The following is a 13,448-nucleotide window of genomic DNA, read 5'->3' on the forward strand; positions in this document are numbered from 1 at the left end:
GTGGAGCACAGAGAAGCAGTCAGAGCTACAGGCTACAGTGAGGCTAAAAACAGAGTTCATATGACGTTTTTCCAAACAACTTTTTATGTCGGGGCTTCAGCACACTTGGATCACTACAGACGAGCAGTATGGAGATACTTTGTGGATTCAATTATGTGTTGTTGAACGTTAGTCTGGGGCGCCGTCTGCCATTAGGTGTGCTAGCTGCTCCCCCCTTGGATCTCCGCAAGGGATGTGAGGACTCTAAAACTTCACCAAAGCGTTCCTCAGCATATGGGTGAGTAGATAATGGCTGAATTTTCATTTTTGGGTGCACTATCCCTTTAAGGAATCCCTTGACCATTACACAAAAGACCTTAGCAACCAAAGCAAGGTACAAAAAAAACACTACAGGTTCCTCTGATTCTATCTTAACTGCTGAGTTTATGGTGCTAAATGAAAAAACTAACACACCCCGAGAGAAGTGTTCTGCAACCAGGAGAACCCGACGGATACACTTTTGATTTTACACTTTAGATCAGACTGAATTCATTTTCGTTGCTTCTTCCTTTTGGGTTTCTGGTATTTGGGTATCAGATTTACTTTGTAGTTTGTGCTTTCCATGATTGTATTCCCCAAGAAGTAAAATATGTTCCTCCTCTGACCAGTATGGTTTTCTTGTCTTCTTTTCCTTTGTCGTTTTTTTCATTATCTAACTTTAAGCTAACTTTTTGGGACGATAACAGGCGTCACAAGCATGAGTTCAAACAAACGAACAATCTCCATGGAAACTTTTACCGCTGTGATATATCTTTCTCTGCAGTAAATGAGTTAACGTTTTTCCTTATCTAAGGAGACCTTTTAAGGGACCCTGTGTAACCGTGTAAGTCCCTCAGCTGAGGAGAAATTAAGACTTAAGGAGAAAACTTAAGGTGTTTTGTGCAACTGGTCTGCAGCCTCTGTGGTTTCCTTTGGACCAAACAGAGCATAAGTGGACAAATTTGTAGGCCTGGAACGCCATGTTGATGTTCATGCACATGAAAGGTTGAGGTATTTATGTTTCCGTAAAATCTAAGAGGACCAATGAAATCATCTGTATTAGCTTGTTGTTTGTTCTTATCTTCAGTCGTGAAATATTTGTTAATATTCTTATATTATTCTAATGCTTTTGTAAATAGCTTCAGTAGGGTTTTATACCACTTACCAAGACATATTTTAACAGACACACAGACACACACACACACACACACACACACTTAAGAGCAGCATAACAACAATAAAATATGCACATCACCAAACACTTCATTACCATGAAAAATCCACGTACCATATGCACAATGTATACAGCCCAGACCGAGACAGAAGCATACACACATTTACACACACACACAAATGGACACACCTTGAAGCTGCTGCACAAAGACACACTACAAACACACACACACACACACACACAAATGCACCTGATTTCCATGACAATTAAAGCGGCGGTGTTGGATGCAGGAGGGCGTTTGCACAGCAGGAGGCTAATGTGGATCCCTGCATGCTCGGCCAGGTGGCTACGTCCTCCTCCTCCGCCACCCACGCTCTGTGTGACGGAGAGAGAGAACGAGACAGACAGACAGAAGGGGGGTAGCAGTAGAAAATGGGAGATTGAGGGGAATGGGATGTAGGGATAAAAGTGGAGAGTATGAAGATTCTCTTTTTTGTCTCATATAACAAGGCAACTGCACATTTCAGCAACAGGCCAGTTCAAAGTGCTTCACATAAAACAGCAAAAGCATCGAGACAAAGTGCAGAAGAAACACTTAATAAAAGGACATTTAAATACAATTAAAACTCATTAAAGAGTCAAGAGAATGGTCAAAGAAAATGAAAACAAGCTCAAAGACAGGCATAAAATACAAGAATAAAAGTTACAGTGTGAAATGAATGATTATTTGATTTAATGAAAGGCTGCTGCAAACAGAAAAGTCTTCAGCCTTGATGTGAAAGGAAGTGAGGTTTGCAGAGCTGTGATAAATAGCACCCAGGATTTTAACTCTCTACTCTCATTTTAAACCCAGGGAGCAGCAGTGAAACAATATTTTGACAGGGTTGAATTACGAGAGGGTTTCACTTAGATATTTGGTTTGATTGATGGAAAGTGGGTTTGACTTTGTGACCCTCTCAGGGCGAATATAAAAACAGCAGAATGTTATATTCCAGAATGTTTTGCAAACAAAGTTTTTTCAGGCTTTTTCTCCAGGTTTTTGTGCCATGAGAGAGGTCTTCCCTGTCTGGGCTGGTCACACCCTTTTTCCGTTTTACTGTTGTTACATCATGTCAGAATTGACCTATGGCTAAGCCACGCCCCCTCCACTCACTCAGACAAACTATCAACATTCAGTGCCCGGCGCTATGGCAGGTGTCACAGTACACGGCATTTCACAGGAGGCAACTGATGATTTTTGGAGACATAACGATCAGATGTCATTGAGAAGTAACCAAAAGGGCCTAAACTACGCATTGGAGGGATATATTCATCATTTTATTGTTGAGAAGGTCGATGAAAAGCTTAAATTACAAGCCAAAATTTACAGGTCACAGTGTACGCTTGTGAACCGCATCTGGTTGCCGTCACCATCAAAGACAACAAGTTAAAGTGCCACTGAAGTTAAGGTTTTTGGCTCAGAATATGAGAAAAGGATAACGGCCTTTTTACCATCTTTACCAAGAGTGTCTCTCCGTTAGTTTGGTGCTACAGTATTTACACTGAATCATTCAGCATAACGTTTGCCAACCTTTGTTATCTCTGCCATTACAGATAAGTTAATGAAGCTAAGCTCCAGAAGTTAACGTTAGCTTAACTAGAGCCCTTTGGACAACAGCTAACAATGATGTACGATCACCAAAGTACAAAACTAGAACAAAATAGGCTAATGAACTCCCAGCAAACAAGGTGACATGATGAACAACGCAGCTAGGAGCTAACGTTAGGCTAACTTTAGCTAACGTTAGCTAGAGATGTTAAAGATAACTTTATATTTCTTTCCAGCAAAGTGACAATATGTTGCCTCAAACACAATGTTGACTTACCTTAGAACAGATGTAGACATCATTGTTAATCTTATTCACGTTGAGTTGATGTTGTGGTCTAACGTTACCACACAACTTTATCCAAAGGAGACACTTTTCTCGGTTGAGATGTGGTTTAAAGTGTAAAAAATACACCTGGTCGCCCAGCCTCTCAGGATACCTTGTGTCAGAGTTGCATGTACCCCATGCACACCGTTTGACCATTTTTAAACTTCAAATCTCAGAAAAAGCTCATAAAACCGAACAAAACTGACTTTCTGTAATGCATTTCAATGGACGTCCAGGCAGAGAATGTCCCAGTGTATGGGAATGGCTATACGCACTGTGATTGGCTCATCGCGTTTGAGGGCGGGACTTAGCCATAGGTCAATTAGCCATGGACACTCAACTCATCCACGAATACAAATTGCAATATTTAAGCTCCGTCTCCACCAAACCCTTTCAGTCCAGCACCTTTGGAACCAGCAGTAACCCTTCAGACATGGTACCTAGACCCTCGGTCTGCTCAGACAGTCCTCTTAAATGTGGGCAGGGTTGTTGTCACTCACTGCTCCGTCCAGCACTCGCTATATATCCTCCATTATCAGTCTGCACCGGGTTTATCGTCCACAGAACGAAGCTGCACACCCACATTTTCAGAACAGTTTGTGCATTGAGTCCTTCTCAGGCAAGCTCAGGGGTTTAGTGTTGCTGTAGCCCACGGGAACAACGCTCTGTGACGCTTTTTTTTCTCCCAGTGAGGATTAGAATATCTGCACTTCACATTATCCGGTTGAAATTAATCTATATTTTTAAAGTCATTACTAAAAGTGTGTGTCATATAAAAACTAAAGTGATGGTCAAAGTTGTCACAGTGAAATTTAAGGTGTGCTGATGGATTCACGTCATCAACTCATGCATTGAGTAACATTACAAGTTAACGTTCCACCTTAAAAGTTGCCGGCAGTCGGCCCAGTGAATGAAGTTATTAGTTTCTCCGCTACAGCTGCTGTGAGAGGCAGCAAAACATCCTTTCATTTACAGCGATGGCAGTGAAACTAAAAATAGGCTGCTTGGTCAGAAGTGAACATCTGTTGAATATGCAACGTAAAACCAACCTCACAGTAGTGAGGTGGCTGTGGCTGGCTTGATCGCACTGTTTTGGACTGGACAGGAGTGTGGAACAAGAGACTGCAGCATGGGCGGTCGTGCACTTGCTATGCGTGCAGTCTGTTTGGTGATGATGTCACACATTTTTAAATCACTTTTCTTGGCTCTAGGAAAGTTTTACAAATACAAATTCTCCATGGATTATACATTGAAAATAAAAAAAGAGTCAAAAGGGACCTTGTTTGCAGTTCGAGGTGTCGTGTCAATAGTTGCACAGACGTCTCTTTTGTAGTGGTGGTTTGTGGAGAAAACGCTTTTTGGGCCGCAGGAGATTCTTTTGCTGCAATACTGCAAGTGGCCCCTGGGAAGAATTGGCCACAAGGCTGAGCAGTGTTCCTTGGGGCCTGATGTGGACCCCCGAGGATACATGGGAACTATAAATTGGCCAGTCTAATAAAATCTTTAGAGGACGTTACCCACAGGTTCCCACAGTGCTGCTGTCATTTATAAGAAAGAATTAAATGCGTACTTTCCCAGACTTAGCAGCATGATTGCAGGTGCCCCACTGAGTTTTTAATCACTTTACAAATGAAGCATTGAATGGCTTTCTGTGTAGTTCACATAAATAACTGTCAAATAGGGTTTCACTAAAAACACAAAAACCACCTAATAATTACAGTGGTGTGTGTGTGTGTGTGTGTGTGTGTGTGTGTGTGCATCATGGGGGAAAGACAATAATTAGCACTGCATTTCAAATCAAACTTTGGGACCAATAGCCTGATACCAGCATCTCAGTTTTGTCCAGTGGGACAGAAATCCATCATGGCCTCTGATTAAAGCTGCGTCTTCGCTGGGATCTTTCATCTCATGACTCCAATTCAAGTTATTAGCTCTGGCTATTGTTATCAGGACAATTTATATGCATATAGGTGGGGGCAAAGTGATTTTTAGGAGTGATTCCAGTTGGCGATGTGCCGAGGCTCGCTGCTGTCCATGAGCCGCCATTTCACTCTGCCCCCGGAGTTTCTGTGGATCATTCAGTCCCTCTAGATGCTCCATTGCCCTCTGAGCTCATAGAGGACAGTGAAGTGGAACCCAGAGTTCTTCGGAGCGGGCTGATAAACCTCCCTCCATCTCATCCTGCAACATTTTAGCATTCCAGCAGAGTAGCAGACCCCACTTTATCTGCAGTGTGCCTAGGCCAACCATGGCCACTATCAGGAAGTGGACCAAATGCACTTTTCACAGCCTTCGTATTGGCCCTCTATAATATAGACCACACATTATATCACCATCATTTCAAAATGGTCAGCACCACGGACCTGAGACAGGAGTTATCACATTTTGGTTTACATTTTGGGTTAATTTGTCATGACCAACTCAGCTTTATGAACTTTTATTTTCCTGTTACAGTACTCATGTTCCCATAATCCAGTTTCACCTTTCACTGTTAATTCAAAAAGTTCTCTGCTCGTGAATCATGTGAAAACAGGACTGCTTTGACTAAAGTCAGCTCAGGCCCAGTCAGGCCAGCATTTAAAAGTGAATATTATCCTAAATGCACCTAAAGCAGAGTCCTGCTCCGACGGGTCACCCACAAAAAGCTGTGTAATGGTTAAAAATATGTTGATATAAATTTACGGGTAAAAATGAACTACACGCGGGCGGGCAGTGGGTGAGAACAAAAATATCTTTTTTACCTTCCAGAATAAAACAAATGAAAAAGATGTGTAATATTCTAACATCTAAATCACTAAGCTGCAGTATCTTTTATTTTGAAAGTCAGTAACACAAGTGTAACCTTTGACCCCGTGGTCACATTGGTCACCGACGTGGAGGACTCCAGCCATGAAACTTTGCAGCCCGAGGATGAGGTGGCAGCCTACATGGAGTTCAAGACACCCAAGGAGGATCCTTTGGAGGTTTGATGGTGGTGGAAGGAGCATGCTAACATGTTTCCTAACCTGGCAGTGATTGAATGTTTTCACCATCCAGTCAAAGAGACGTCCAATTCAAGAACGGAGAACCAGCTTCATGTGAGGGACTGGAGCCTGGGGGGGTTAATAAGGGGTGCTAGTCAGGTTGCGGGTCGGTTCTGGTACTGAGCTTTACAGGTATGGGCGGGTGTGGGTTTTCAAAAGGAGAGTGCAGGAATCTGACTTAAAGGGGAACCCTACCTAAATGAAGAAATCCAAGATGTTATGTCCATGGCCTACGAGGGTTCAATCCATATTTGTGAATCTCTCTCCCAAAGTCAGAAACCGGAGAAGACAGCGTCAAACTTGTGATGTCATAGGTTGAACATCTGGAGCTGCTGGATGGGAGCCTGACTTTGTGGCCCCACAGAATGTGTTTCTTTTTTATACCCTAATGAGCTTATGTTGTAGTGCTCTCAGTTCTAAAAGTCTAAAAGTCGAAAAACTTTCGTGGACAGGTGCGTAGGAGCATAGAGTCCAGACAAAAGTCCTTTAACTTGCAAAGTACTTTATTAACAGCAAGGTTTCGGTCCTCAGACCTTTGTCAAGCAGAGATGAAGACACAATGACACACCAAGCAGATATAGCCTACTCTGTGAGATGCAGCCAATCAGAGACTGAGCAAACAGAGGGCAGTAAGTCAATCATGTCAAGCTGCACACAGCTAGCAATCACAAGGACCTCCCACAACAAAAATGGTGGAAAATGACAGAATAGTACAAAAAATACATAATAATTTAAAGACAATAATCACAAAACCTTCTTAAGGCCCTCTTAGATGACAATAGCATACAATAAGACTGAGAGACTGTCTATATTTTACGAGAGAAAAATGCATACAATAGTGAAGGTCAATACATGTTTCTCTGTAGGAAAACAAAATATCATAGAAAATGCTATAGAGAAATTCTGTACATAAAAATCTGGAGAGGAGCACAGAAAATCCATCTAGGCCTTCAATACCTGACAACAGAAACATAATAATTAGTGGATTAAAACACAAATCCTTAATAATATGAGAATATGTTTCTATTACAAAAGAAAAAGAAGAAAAGTGTTCTCAGTTCTGAAACAGAAAATGTTTCCATATACTGCAAAAATTACCCTGCGCGCTCTCAATGCCATCTGGAAAACATTTCACCATTCATTATCTATGGAGCAACTTCAGACTTCATATAGTATGACAGCGATGCTCAGCTAATGGCCCGTGGGCCAAATTTGGCCGGCAATAGGGTGAATTCATGATGAAAATAAGTGGATTTACACTGACTTTTTTTGGGTACTTTTTTTGTAAATAAAGTGCCAAAGAAAAGGATCAAAATAGAGCTTGTTTATTAAAAAAAAGGCCTCTCTGCCTTTCTTTGGGCCTACACAGAAAGCCTAAGGTGGAGAGAGCAAACCTCTCTGCCCTTCCATGTGCAAACAAGGAAAGCCTGAGACAGTGATAACACACCTGTCTGCCCTTCCATGCGCCTACACGGAAAGCCTAAGGCAGGGAGAGCAGCAGCAAAAACCTTCGCGAACAGAACAGAGCAGCATCAGTGACAAACAGAAATGACATTGATAAGTCAGACACAACATGAAAAGGAGGAGCTGGGGTGGAGGCAGGTTGCAGAGCAGCTTGCAGAGGAAGCAGCAACAGTAGGCGTGCTTTAAGGAAGGAAGTGTCTTGTAGTATTGAAGAGATAAAACATCTTATTTTACAAAGGTTTTATGAAATCACACAGTTTAAACATGTGAAATGAAAAATTTATTTGACTTCATGCATAAAGAGGGGTGAAAAAAATCAATTTAACGTCTTGACTATGAAAACGTAATCTTTTACTGCAGGTAGTAAAAAGTGAATTGTAAATGTGTTTAGTTTGGCTTGTGTTTACATCATACTTATCTTTGCTGTATCATATTTTGCTCCTGCGTATGACCTCATTTTCCCCACAGGAATCACTGAGGAGTCATTGTGTCTAACAGCATAAACTGAGTGTTCGCTGTCTCATCCCTAGCTGGCCTCCCTCAGGATGCTGGATGTTGACTCAGAGGCTGTGCTGCTGAATAAACAGTGATCTAATGAACTGACTTTCCTGGTCTATGACCCAATGATTCCTCTCCTGCTCACTCTGTCATTTTACACACTTAAGAACTATACCTTGATTAAATGGGCTGAGCTCTGTTTGATCCAACTGGAGCTGACTAGACCTGAGTCAAAGACAAGACAAGAGATATACTGTATGTACCTGTGATGTACCTGATTGAACCAGAAGAGCTTGTGATTCTGGCAGGAACTAGGTAACACAACTTTATTATATAAGCCGATGAAAATTCCTTCACTACTTTTCTCTGGAAATACATTATCACCAATTTAAAGGTCGCAGGATCAAGATAGCAAATGTAACAGTTAATTTGTGTCTAGATGGCAAATTGGCAAAATGTTTATGGACATGCCTTTAAAGTCTCTCGGCCCATCACAGTAGCTAAATATTTGTGGTGGCCGCTTGGTTGTCCAACTTCAGCTGCACACATTGCCTAAGTTGCATGTTCTGGCTCCAGTTACTACATAACTCCAAACTACTACATAACACGACAGGGTGATTTGTGATCCAATGTTTTCTGATCAACCAACGTATTCTCAGAGAATGGTTCATATGATATCCTACGAATTTACACCTCATGAATGACGTTACGTCCTTAATGTACAGTTACATAAATAACAAAGTTACGGAGGTTAGGTTTAGGAAAAGAAACATGTTGAGAACGTACCTTAAAATGACCCAAAGTTCAGACAAATCTGAACACGTGAGTCCGAGGAAAAATCCTGAACTAAAGTCCATTTTTTTGTGTCCCATCCACCACTCCAACCTGCTCCTTACAAGCACAAAGGGCTGGTTTCTTGTTTATTGCCATCAGTGCATTGTTCACTTGATCGGAGCCTATCAAAATATATTAAATATATGACCTTGTTGCTATATACAGCAAGTACCATAAAACCCGAAGATTCACTTGTCAAACAAGTGAATAAAACAACCTGGTCTCACTCCAAAGTCATTGGAAACCGGGGCTTGGTCAGTGACTTCCAGTGTCAGACACTGAGGAACAAAAGCCATCATTTCACGTCACCATGATACGCAGCTGGTAGCCATAATTGTTTAATGGTGCCCAACGGTATCGGGGGGACACAGCGGGACAACAATGAAAGTTATGGGGGCGGAAGTCTGAGAAGGATGGTGGGATGATGGATGAGTCCAACACTCTCTGTCAGATTGTAACGACAAACCCTGTTATTTTATCCAAAACCCAACCACGTGTGTTTGTTACTGAAGGAAAAACAAAAGTCAATTCCCAGTGTTGTACCGGCGTAGTGTGTTCATTTTGAAAGAGACTGTATGCAAACTGTACATTTCCTGTGAAAACAGAAGTTTATGTTGAAAACAGACAATGCATATAACAGGCGGAAGTTGACATGGCGTCCCAGAACGTCAACAACCAACACACCCAGGGTACCTTGGACGTCATATGTGGACGTGGAAAGTCCATGACTGGAGTGAGAATGTGTTGATAAAACAGTAACAGATCTCCTTCTTCACCTCAATTGTACCAGTGACTCGGATCAAATGCCAAGTCTCGTGGTCTTTTTCCTCATGTGGGAGGAAAAGGCCTCAAAACTCTGAATGAAAAACAATGGGCCGAAGTTAAAGAGAAACTTTGCAGATTCTCAACCAGCTCTGTGTCACTGATGGTGCAAACTAGGTCAATGATGACACACTTTGAATCACATGATAGACCTGTGGGATGGGTAGGGATCTTTGGGCGCTGGCGGCACAGAGGGAACAGCATTCATCTGCCCACACTGTGATGACACAGAGCTAGTTTAAAAAATCAGCAGACTTTCCCTTTAATAGCTCCCCCTCTAATGTTAGGGAAAGGAAGATGAATGGAAAAGGAGAAGGTGGGGGGGGAGGGCAGCGAGGGCAGTGAGGTGACGGGGGAGGAGAGAAAAGGAAACCAAAAGCTAAGACAGGAGCAACATCCTGCTTTCATTTCCCCCTCTCTCCTCTCTTTCCATCCCGCCCTCCACATTTTATAAATAATTCAGAGCGCTGCGCCCCCCGGTGTTGTGAAGTGTTTGTTAATGGCCGTGCTAATTGCAATAAACAGGAGTGGTGTTTGAGCCCTCTAACAGGCACAACACTCCTAATTAGGTTGGCTCGGCCTGATGGGACACTGGGACGAGAGAGGACGAAGAAGGGAGACAAAGAGAGGATGGAGAAGAGGACGGAGTGAGAGAGCAAACAAGGGAGGTCAGACTGAAGGAGGAGAAGGAGAGGAAAAGAGGGAGAATGGAGAGAGGATGTTTCAGGGACAGACACTTGTAGACAAGAGTGACTACAGGAGGAAGAGGGGAATACTGAGGAGAGGAGAGGAAGAGATGTTGATGTTGAAGAGGAGGAGGGGAGGAAGAGAAGAATGCAAAGTAGGAGTCAGAGAAAAAGAAGGAAAGGTGGAGGAGGAGCCAAGGAAAGGTCAGATCATATCTGATCAGAGGTCTGTTCATGGAGGAAGACTGGGCAAGAGGAGGAGGAGGACAGGAAGACAAGCACCCTTTTTTCACTGTCATGCTGGCTTGGCTTTTTGGTTTTGGCACGTCAGGCCAGCGCGGCAGGGATTTGGTCTCGTTACAACAGGGATGCTTGAAGATGTTGCCGTTGATGATGTTTTAAAGCAGTGGGATGATTCACGGCTAAAGTCCCTCATTATTTTGCTGCCAGTGTTTTTCCGTCACACCGCAGGGCAGGTAAAAGAAGTTTACCTGTTGGAGGTGAGCTGTTTGCAGAGGTGCAGTAAGAGCCTGTTGTCTGCAGCTCTTCATCAACATCTCACTGTGGCTGTTTCTGGTTTTACTCTTCCTCCCTGCTGTATTATTAGACTTTTTTACTGAAGAAAAGCCAAAAACTATGTCCACTGATTCAGTTGGGTTTCATCAGCAGTAACTTAACACAACTCTTGCTCGGCTGAAAGCAAACATGAATCTATGAAATGAACCAGATAAAGAAAGTACAAACAGGATGCAGGAGAGAAACTATCCGCGGAAGGAGGAAACCCACGCTGACACGGGAAGAACATGTGGGAGCACCTGGAGGAAACCCACGCTGACACAGGGAGAACATGTGGGAGCACCTGGAGGAAACCCACGCTGACACGGGAAGAACATGTGGGAGCACCTGGAGGAAACCCACGCTGACACAGGGAGAACATGTCAGAGCACCTGGAGGAAACCCACACTGACACGGGAAGAACATGTGGGAGCACCTGGAGGAAACCCACGCTGACACAGGGAGAACATGTGGGAGCACCTGGAGGAAACCCACACTGACACAGGGAGAACATGTCGGAGCACCTGGAGGAAACCCACGCTGACACGGGGAGAACATGTGGGAGCACCTGGAGGAAACCCACACTGACCTTCTTTTATCAATCTAACGTACAAGCCAGTGCCGATCCGGCACCTCCTGGGCTACTAGTATTTAAATGATTATACTGTTGCAGGGTTAATTAATTTCATTTTTTATAATGTTTTCATGATACATTATATAAACATGCTTAGGTTTCTTAGTGTTGTGTTTCAGATGAATCAGAGCCGGGCACCTGTGGTGTTCAGCCTGAGGTCAGCCTGGAGCCAGTCCCACAGAGTGAAGATACTGTGAGCGCATAATGTAGGCCTTTATAAAATATTTTCTCAAAGGCTATACATTTTTAATTAATTCTGTATGTGGCTGCAGGTCCTTAGATGCCAGTCAGAATATGGTCTGATAATAATTCTCCAACTCAGCCAGCTGTTGCTTCACAAGTTGCTTCTCACGTCCACATTAAAAAATACTGAGCTTTGCGTTGAATAACCACACACCCAGTTTTCTGTCATGCATTGGGTTTGTAAATGAGGGTCAATGTGTGCTTCACCACAATTTGGTCACTTCTGATCTATAAATCAGTTGTTTTCTGCGCTTTTTCATCAGCTGATGAAACTTTTTGAAAGGGAGGAATGGAACAAGACAAGAGCAGTCATAGTGAGGGGACAGGATCTGACTGTGGTGAGAACCAGCACACCTCTGCCTCATCATCAATGTGGACAACCTGACTGTGTCATTTTGTTGTGTGGAAAGCTACTTGCAGCGCGTGTACGGGATGAGATCACATTTGCTCATGATGGTAAAAAGCCAATTAGTGATGAGTCATCTCCGCCCACAGGGACAAAGCCTGCAGTCGTGGTTATGACAGGAGTGAAGTCAGTCCACAGGTGGATGGATGGGTTAACAAAACTTCAGACTTTCACACTGGAGAACGCTTTTGTTTCCTGTTTCCAACCAACAGTCAACGCTGGTTCAGTGATGTTGATGGGGTTTCAGTGTTGTGAGTCCCTGCGACCCACAGCTGGTCGTTTGAGGGAAATTCAGTGGGTCCCTGATCAAATGTTTGATGTTATATGGTTCCAGTTAAAGCTATATTCAATTCAAATCTATCTGAAAATCAAACTGTATCACTGTATATGTATCTTTACAGACAGTCTCTGAACAAGGCATTATACAAGTGTCACATCTGGAGTTGAGAGCCTAAATCAAATGTCATATGACTGTGATGTGAAATCAATAAAAATTTATATAAGCTTCTGTAAATATTTAATAGTTCAAGTAGTGCAGATGATCTAACATGACTCTGACCAAATTTGGGTACGTGAGAAGAAGCAAATGTTCCCAGAACTGGTTATCTAGATATCAGGAAACAGCAGCTTAAGTGATGGGAAGCACCTTGAATGTGTGTGTGTGAGAAGGCTTGTAGGAGTCTCACATACTTGTGAACTGTTACTGCTTGTTTGTCAAACACTATATATTGCCATGATGTATCATGTCTTTGGCTTCCTTGTGAGTAAACCCTCAAATATCCAATTATATGTGTTTTGAGTTTCTTTATTCCTCAATATCCAGAATTTTAAGAAATATGCTTATTCTCTTATTTTCCTTTCACTCGCTGAGACTATGAACAAAATGAGATCTCTTTTCTTTCGCGACATATATGGTATTTATGGTAGGAAATGGTGGCTGTCATTGATAATCTTTTTTTCAACACAGGGTGCATCCCCTGAACAGTAGCCTAAAGCATCATGGGGTCATCAGCGACACAAGTCTAAACAGTATTGATCAGCGGCAAAATCACATGATCACAATGTTGCATTATGAGGGAGAAACACAGTATGTCTGACTGAAATCGCCTTAAATAGAATTTCTCAAAGTCGGACTAACACACCCAGATCATGTGACTCCTGCATGTCAATCGAACCCA

The 13,448-nt window shown here is 42.7% G+C and overlaps 1 long non-coding RNA gene across 5 annotated transcripts in view; it reads right to left on the reverse strand.

The window, feature by feature from the left end:
* LOC126397384 (uncharacterized) overlaps nucleotides 1-13,033 on the reverse strand; it is a 771,111-nt gene extending 758,078 nt beyond the window's left edge. For 3 of the 5 annotated variants that reach the window (XR_007570652.1, XR_007570651.1, XR_007570653.1), the window contains exon 1: nucleotides 11,248-13,033. This is a non-coding gene — a long non-coding RNA (uncharacterized LOC126397384). The remainder of the gene's footprint in view (nucleotides 1-11,247) is intronic. The other 2 variants (XR_007570655.1, XR_007570654.1) reach the window with 1 other exon arrangement.
* Nucleotides 13,034-13,448: the final 415 nt, after the last annotated feature.

The sequence above is a fragment of the Epinephelus moara genome, chromosome 11 (genome assembly GCF_006386435.1).
Source record: "Epinephelus moara isolate mb chromosome 11, YSFRI_EMoa_1.0, whole genome shotgun sequence".
In the NCBI taxonomy this organism is placed as follows: Eukaryota; Metazoa; Chordata; class Actinopteri; order Perciformes; family Serranidae; genus Epinephelus; species Epinephelus moara.